The following is a 9,790-nucleotide window of genomic DNA, read 5'->3' on the forward strand; positions in this document are numbered from 1 at the left end:
GCTGAAAAGACAAGTAATAGATTCTGCATCTGTAGAGTTGAAGTCAGCTAAGTACACATTTCCTTTTCTAACTCCAGTTAGAACCACTTTGTTGTCTTTCTTACTAGTGACAACACAGGCTTCAGAATTGAAGGAAACTGTATTCCCTCTATCACATAGTTGACTGATACTCAGTAAGTTGTGCTTGAGACCATCAACTAATGCAACTTCTTCAATGATGACATTCCTTGTTGAAATCAAGCCATATCCCATAGTAAACCCTTTGCTGTCATCTCCAAAGGTTATGCTGGGGCCAGCTCTCTCTTTAAACTCTGTGAGCAGGGAGAAATTTCCAGTCATGTGTCTTGAACAGCCACTGTCCAAGTACCATAGATTTCTTCTATTTTCCTGCACACCACAAAATCAATCAATTTGATTTTGGTACCCAAGTTTCCTTGGGTCCATTCTTGTTAGCCTTTCTCCTAGACTTCATTCCTCCTGCATCTTTAGACTTAGGTGAGTTTGAGTCAACCTTGGTCTTAGATGTGGTTGGTTGAGGTGTAGGGTTAGTCACAACATTATCCAGCACATTTATAGTATTATTAGGCATGGATTGTGCATACATGTTATTCCACATTGGCATATTGTATGGCAATTGAGGCATACTGAATGCAGCAAGATAAGAATTGTTAAAATATGGCATGTTTGCAAAATGTGCATAAGGATTTTGTTGAGACATAACAGGCAGAGCATGTAGAGGTGATACAGACATGTTAGGCATGGAAGAGGGTACAGTTATGGGAGATTTCTTAATAGATTTACAGTTAGCAGATAGATGATTAACACTACTACAATGCACACAGCTTTTTCTAGGAGCATACTTGTCAGGTGTGTAATTGTTATGTTTGTTAACTCCTACCTTCCCATTTCTGTTGGATTTCCTTTTGGATTCCTTTTTATCCTCAACCATCTTGAGCCTATTGTTTAACTGTTCTAAGGTCATGTGCCCTACATTCACCTTTCTGACATCTTTGGATGTGCTTGCTCCTTCTTTGACAAAGTTCTTTGAAGTTGAACCAAACTTTTTGTTGAGTTTCTTTAGATTTTCTCTTTTAGAAACATCTGCCTGTTTTAATTGAGGAACCTTCAACGGATGTTCCTTTTCTTCCTTCAACGGATAACTTTCATCATCCGTTGATTCCACATCCGTTGACAGTCCATCAATTAATTCCAGTTTCTTTTTATTTTTATCCCAGGCAGTTTCACAGAATGATTCAATTCCTTGGACTTTGGCAATTTGAGCACTTACATCCCTAGATGTTTTCCAGGCTTTAATCACCTCTTGCTCTTTCTCTAATTGATTGGAAAGTATTTCTACTTTCTTAATAGATTCAGCTAGTTCATTTTCAACAGATACACAATGCAGCTTAGTCTTTTCTAGGTCAATTAACTTATCTTCTAACACAGCATTTCTATTACTTAAAAACAGATTGTTCTCTTTAATCCTACTATTTTCTTTAGCAAGAGATTTAAGAGATACACGCAAATGATACAGTTCAGTAGACATGTCATTAAAAGCATCATTGCACTCTTCTTTAGTAAGCTGTGTTATATCAGTAGTAATTACCTGGTTGCTTGATGAACTAACTTCATTCTCCTCAGAATCAGCCATGAGAGCCAAGTTAACATATTCCATGTCTTCATCCTCTTCTTCTCCATCAGCTGCCCAGTCTCTTTCTTGAGTAATGAAAGCCCTTTCCTTCTGTTTGAGCAGATCAAAATATTTCTTTTTGTAATCTACTTGTTCAAATTTCTTCTTTTCAGAGGTTGGCTTTCTGCACTCACTTGCAAAGTGTCCACTCATACCACAATTAAAACACTTGAACTTGGATTTGTCCACCATGTTCTTATGGGGTTTAGTGGCTCTAGTGTTTTTCCTGAACTTCATCTTTGCAAATCTCCTGGACAGAAATGCAAGATGCTCATCAATACCATCAGAGTCATCTTGACTGGAGTTGTCTTCATTTTCAGCAACTTGCCCTTTACCCTTGTCTGATTCTGGATTTCTTACACCATCTTTGGAGCTTGATGTAGATCTCACAGTTTCTTTTCTGCATTCTTTCTCATTTTCAGCTACCAATGCAACTGAACCTCCTTTCTTTCTCCCCCTCTCCAATACCTCATCCTGTTCCAACTCTAGTTCATAAGTCTTCAAGATTCCATATAATCTTTCAAGAGTAAAGTCCTTATAATCTTGAGAGTTTCTTAAGGAAACAGTCATGGGTTTCCATTCCTTTGGTAAGGATCTCAAAAATTTAAGATTTGAATCCTTCACCTGGTACACTCTACCATACAGCTTCAGTCCATTCAACAGTTTTTGGAATCTATTGAATGTGTCATTTAAAGATTCATTTTCTTCAAAATGAAAGTGCTCATACTGTTGAATGAGAAGCTGCATTTTGTTCTCTCTTACTTGTTCTGTACCTTCACACAGCAGCTGAACTGTGTCCCAAACCTCTTTGGCAGTTGAACAATTTATCACATTATCAAACATATCCTTGTCAAGACCATTAAACAAAATGTTCATAGCCTTCTTATCCTTGTGGACTTCTTCTGTGTCTTCCATTGTCCATTCTGCTCTGGGTTTTGGAATGGATTGACCAACAGCAATTGTGGCCGTAGCAACTGTGGCTACTTTGTGGGGAATGTGAGGACCATTCTCAATGCAGTTTACATAACCTTCATCTTGGGAGAGTAGATGAAGGTGCATTTTCACCTTCCAGTGGTGATAACTGTCTTTGTCAAGAACTGGGATCTTTACTCCAATATCCTTCTTACTCATCTTTGTTAGATTCCAAGATCTTTAAACTCTTTGTGTGTCAAGAGCCTGCTCTGATACCAATTGTTATTCCTAGAAGACTAACAATGAGATTTACAGAAGGGGGGTTGAATGTAAATCTCAAAACTTTTTCAAGTTTTGAGCAGTTTATAAAGTTGTGTGTTCAAGAAGAACAAGTGTGTGAATTGCTTTAAGCTAATACAGACAGATATATATTCAAGCACAAATGTAAAGAACACAACAGACCTTAAAAACTTTTCTGGTGGATTTGTTGTTCCACCAGAGATGGTATATTAGAAAATCTGTGTTCAACAATGTTGATCACAGCTGCATCCTAGTACAAACTAGATGAATTTTCTCTCAAGATATTTCTTAACAGCTCTGGAAAAATCTATCTAATTACTAGCTTCTTCTTGGTTCATATATATTACCAAGTGTACAAGTGAAAAACAATATAAAATTACAATAGTAAAATAAGTTCTTCACTTGCTTCTTTTCCTGTTCACTCAAGTACTTTGTTGACTATTGCAACTTTGTACAAAAGAAGAACGGCTGCTTTTTCTGTTGATCCTGAAATTCGGCTACCACATCTCAGTTTTCTCTGTCAACCCACGTGCCTCTGCTTGTAGGTACAACTACCACTTATCAACGGCTGATTAGCAGAACATCCGTTGAAGCTTTCATCCGTTGATGACTTCATCCGTTGAAGGATGTTATCCGTTGAAGCTTTCATCCGTTGATGCTCTCATCCGTTGAAGGATGTTATCCGTTGAAGCTTTAGAGACATCCGTTGAAGCTTAGCTTCTCATCCGTTGAAGGTCTTTTAAGTCATCCGTTGATACCACTTCATTTATACAAAATTACAAGGCATGAAATATTTACAATTGGCCTTCCTATCTGCATATCATCTAGTAGTCAACATGACTCATAGTTTCTCTCAACTTCTAAGAATTACAATTTTAAATACAGAGACTGAAATATGCTACAATACTAGACTTATTTCTAAGTAAAGCTACACCATCAACGGATAGCCAAAGTGGTCTTATCCGTTGAGGCTACAGACACTAAATTTCTACTTAAGTGTTTTGTTAAACATATCATCAAACTAATGCACATATATTCCTAACAGATATGTATTTGGGTGGTAAGCATTTAATTTTGTTTTGTGAATTGAGTATTTATTTTTTTAATTGTCTCATTCATTATTTCTATTATTCTTCATTCAGATATTTAGTTATGCTCTTACTCTCGTTATTTTTAATCATTGTTCAATATTGCGTTATTTTATATTCGTATATGATCATTTCGTTCACTGCCGGTACTTTGTTCTCTTTGTTTTCCTCCGACATGTATTCTTGCTTAGGTGTGCTACTTATTGGCAGAGTGGGAGTTGTGGAACTTTGAGTAGTTCGGCCTTTTCTTAAAATTTTGTTAGAGTTTATAGATTTTGGAAATTGTAAGGTTTTATTGGATTTCAGTGGAGTTTTAGTAACGGAGTTCAAATTTATTTATTATTTCGAGACATCTTAATTAGTTTGGTTGTTAAAATCACCCTGAAATTTTGACTTTAATTCTTAATCTTTAACTTTCTTTGAATTGACATGTGAATGGGACCGTTAAAAGTACCCAAATCTTTAATTCTAGAATGAAATTGTATTCATGTGAATTTTTAAAGTAAAAAGTGGGAATGACTTCAGTGTTTATCGAAAGATTTTGAATCTTTAGTTCCTTTATTCAATGAAAAGTAGATATTAATATTTGTTTGAAAATAAATTTCGATTTGAATTATTATTATTTGATGGATATTTTCATTTGAGTTAATTTTACTTTTATAGTGGGTCATGCATAAAAATAATTGAGGTAAATGTAAGACAAAACTTCCAAAATTAATTTACAATTAATGTCATTTAATACATTTTTAACATATGTATAAAGTTAAAAAGATTTTATAATACAACTTACGCATTCCATGATAAACATATTTGAAAGGACTACGGAAAAAAGATAATTTATAAAAAACAGTTCTTGTATGCATTCGTTATTTTCTTACCTTAAATATATTTACCAAATCTTTCTTTTCTGACCGCCTCGAAGAAACAAAAAAAGATCTTGTTATTTTTTCAATAATTTCTGATCTGTAATGAATCTCTTAGTAGGATTGAAAATTTAGATAAAGATAAAGATCTGACCATATATTAGAGAAAAAAGAACGGACAGATTTTATTGGATTACCAAAAAATCTTCATTTTTTTCTTAAAATAGCTGATTGGTCACCTACTTCGCTTTTTAACTTTTACAACTTATCAATTTTAGTGAAGTACATGGATGAAATTTACTTTTTGTTACATCTATTATTTATATTTTTTTGACGAGTCTTTATCTATACTCCTAAAATTATGGTTAGAAATTAAAAATATCAGCTATTTGTTTACGAATTGATTACTTTTACGTGTCAAAGAAAAACATATCAATATGAATTTATAAAACTGTGAACAATATATAATTATCATGATATATTTCGAAACCTCAATGTAAATTTATAATATACCAACAATAATATATTTTTAAGCAAATAAGTCAAAATGTGCGTGTAATATTTTCATAAAGTTATAGTAAACGTGACGCCTTTAGTGATTACACATTAAATTATGTTATGTGATACGATAGTTCACAATCGTTTTAAGATAAAATCGCGCCAAATTTATCTATTAAATTTAATTATACATCATATTTCCCGTTATTTTTTTGAGTGTTCAAGTCAAATATTTTTAATTATTTAATTCGACCGTTAACAGTCTCTGTGTGGCATAAGCATAATTGTCATTCGTGTAATTCAATAATTCAACTTTATCAACGTGTGTTATGAAAAATATAAATGTCCAAGTTCAAGCAGTACTACATATTACTTGAAAATTAAACTGATATAATTTACACCAAATTTCATCACTTTCTCATATATTCAGATTTACTGGACAATAGTAAAAGATATTAAACTATAAAATAATGTTTCAAATTAAAAAAATTAACGACCAAACATGATATTATTGATGTGTATGTCAACTACAACTTGTAAATTACAGGTCATGAGTTGAAATAGATTGAAACGGAATTAAGAAAATAAATTTAAACATGTTTTATTATATCATAGTACTTGACCATGAAAAATACATAACTTATAAATTAAACCCCTTCCTAGTTTTCTTGATTTCATGGACTAGTCACATGAATAAGAAACCGGCCTTGACTACATTTCGGACATATTGGAGTGCTTTCTTGCACCATCACGTAGATGTAGCAAAATTTGCAACCCATAACCACAAGTTTTGATGGGATTGTGACTGGTATATTGAGATCTGGTATTTTTGGTCGTTCCAGACCTACTTCGTGCTGATTAGCTTCAGAGTTCTCCTTTTGCTCCTAAAAAACACATATATCAAATAAAATGATAATATTGTTAGTATTAAATAAATAAATTTAATTCGCTTGCGATACCTTAGGAGGCTCACCAACCTTAATTTTCATGTCTTCTTTGTTACAAATGCTCATGTTATTCTTACTACTACTGGCCATACGTATTGTATAGTTTTTTTTAGCTATAATCTTTATGCATATAATACAACACCCCCATCATATATATACTACTTGAATATGCCAACTAGATAGCATTTGGAAAACTTTTTATTCGTTTTTGTGATAAGGATTATTCAGATTTTTAATATCTACATGTCAAGCATTTAATAGATTTCTTCTTTTCTTTTCTTTTTTGCAAGGTCAATACTTAATATTTAATGGCCTACAGTTTTCGAATTATACAACATCTTAGACATCTTAATATTCAGTGTTAATCTAAATTGGATTTACAATTTGTTACTTGTGTGAAATAATTATTATCTAATTAATATTTTTTATTCATTAATGATATACGATTTTCAAGATTACTAAACAGAAGTTAAAATTACATTTGAATTGATATTTCAATTACAACAAATGTAATTATTTTCCATTAATGTAAATCAAACAAACTCACATTATGATTATTATATAATAAATTGCAATGATATAAAAAGTGACGACATATAAAGAATGCAATCCATTAACGCATGCCAGACTTTATTATGATATTATTTGACTCACGTTAATTACTGTCTCTCTGTCTTATTACTTGTGGACATTAGGATTTCACGTAATATTAGATTAGAGACGTTAATGAATGTGGATACACATACGTTAGATTCAAAAAATCTAAATTGTTAGATTTAGATACTTGTCTAAATATTTAGATTTTTCATGCAAAAATTAGTTGATCAATATAACCTATTATAGAATAGTTTTATTTGAGTTTGTTTTGTAAAAAAATTAAGGTCAAATTGTTATAAAGCTTCAACGTGCACAAAAATAAAACCCAGTTTGATTAGAAATATAAGAGGAAAAAAGAATACACACATACAATGTGACATTAGATTAATAAATAATATGCCACAAAAACACACTTAACATATCCTACAAAGCATCCCCAACGGTCCTAGATGTTGGAAATAAACACCTTGCAATTTGATTGATAATTAGAATTTAGGGAAGGAAATATGTGTCAAGTTGCATTAAAAAAGCAGAATTTTGCCTAATTTAAAGGTTTTAATCTTCATACTGTCATAGACAAAACTTGTCAGGAACTTGCCTAACTTAAAGTTTTTTTGGTAATTAATTATATGCACATATAAGGAGTCAGACCTCCAAGGTGTACACGAACTCAACCATGCACCAATACTTTGCACCAATACTTTCTTGGCTACCAACTTAATGTCCCCTTTACATAGAATTAGTATTTTGTTAATATTCACTCTAAATAGGCTATATGTTACCTCTTTAACCAAATACAAGACTGTGGCTCTATCAAGTAGGAAACTTACATCTAAATCCTTCAAATTGCCAAGATAACAACAATTTAATACCCATTCAAATTGTGAAAAAATGCCTCCACATTATAAACATGATTAAGGTAAATAATGACATATCCATATTTGAGAATTCTACCTGCTATTGCTATGCATTGGTATCATGTGATCACGATGGAAAACCGATCGAGGCAGTCTCTAAGTGCAGACCAGGCTTAACACCAAATATTATAGAAGTCTTGGATAATAGAGAGGCTCTCAGTTGGGTTAAGACTCAATATCTTTCAAACACACTGTTTGAAATGGATTGCTTACTAGCTAATCAAGCTGTTATAGGGAAAATCTGATATAACACTATTTTTGGAAGTTGTTGGAATCACGGATTAAAATATGTATATTTGAAGCTATTTATACGAAAAATGCAAATAACACAAGATGGATTTTGACGGATATTGTGACTGATCTTGCTTGATAAGCCGTAGAGTGCCTTGAGAGAATATGTGTATTCTCCCTTGAAGCAAAACTAATGGTCATCCTATACAAGAGGCCTACGTACCCTATTTATAGGGGTTCAAGCCATATGTAGTTCTTGAAGGACAAGTTACCTATAGACGAGTTAGGGTTTTGTCCGGTCCATCAAGGTACAGACCCAATACCCGTGGAGACCATCCGTGAGAGGCTCAAGTTGACTATGGTTCGAGCCTATAAGTCCGTGAGACAATCATGAAACGGGGGGTAATCCTCTCGTGAGAAGGCACGAGGGCACCTATATAGTCCTCTCGTGATAAGGCACGAGGGCACCTTTAGACTCACATGCGACCCCTAGGGCCCTGGCATGCGTTGTTGCCTCATTATTGATGACACCTATGGACCTCACATGCTACCCCGTGGATCCTTAGCATGCGTTGTGGACTCGTGGTGGTTGTATGTGCGATTGTTAATAATCTGGCCACGCATAGTGATTCCACCCATGCGACCCCCTTGAGGGTTTGGCTATGGGATTTCATGTAGAGATGATATAAATATGACAATGGAGCTCCCCCTTGAGAGGTGAGGCTTGTTGGTCTTCAATAATACGATGTGACCCCAAAGGAGTTAGCCTACAAGTATTAAAGTAATAATTGGTCTTCAAATATATTGTAGTAATGCTACGTGGCCTTTAGAGCGGGCTCACTAGTATAGTGGTAGCGACCCTTAGGGCTCACTAATGACCCCACGACAGGGGTAACGTCATGATGTCCTCATCATATGACCCCCATAATGGGCTCACATGTTCTTAATATGCTGATTTGAGATGTCCCCTAGCCATAGAGCCATATATCTTCACTCATGGCCTCTTATAGAGATATTGATGAGATGTGACCCCAAATTATGTTTAGGCCTCGCATTCGTTATCATGAGATGAGGCTCACTTGTGTGTGAGGTACGACCCTAAATGAGATGAGGCCACTTGTCTTCACTGGTAGATCGATTATGATCCTTTACGAAGGTAGGTTCATGTACCTTGTCCTAACAGTGTGACCCCTATTAGGGCTCATGTCTCCCTTTCATAGGGATGAGAGGTGACCCCTAGTCATGAGGTCTCATGCCTTGATAATTTATAATTAATAGTTGGGCCCCTTAGGGAATGTAGGCGTAGTGTGAGAGCTTGTTGGGCATGTTTAGGACCCATGCCTCCTAAACATGCCAAAATTGGGCATAATTATCCCCGATTTTATGTTCTCATTCTGAATGCAATATGGAATAAGAAATCTCGGTACCTTGTCAAATGAGGTGACTCCGAAAGGATTAAGCATGCGACCCCTGCGGGCCTAGCCTTTTGAGTTATTCTCGTGCCGGCCATGTGATCACTGAGGCCATGTCTTGTACAGTGATCCATCTATGCATCCTCTGAGGCTATGCTAGTAGTCCCTTTTTGCTTGATGTTATGAGATGCAATAAAAAGATGTGTTCAGGGATGATGCAATCCCAAGAATATGTAAGTGATGTTAATCTCAAAGGGGTCCTTCCAAGCATAATGTAGTAGGAATTTGAGAAGCGACCTCATAGTCTTTGTAGTTGAAAGATATAATCTCGTTCG

Source organism: Apium graveolens, chromosome 10, assembly GCF_009905375.1.
Source record: "Apium graveolens cultivar Ventura chromosome 10, ASM990537v1, whole genome shotgun sequence".
Classification (NCBI taxonomy): Eukaryota; Viridiplantae; Streptophyta; class Magnoliopsida; order Apiales; family Apiaceae; genus Apium; species Apium graveolens.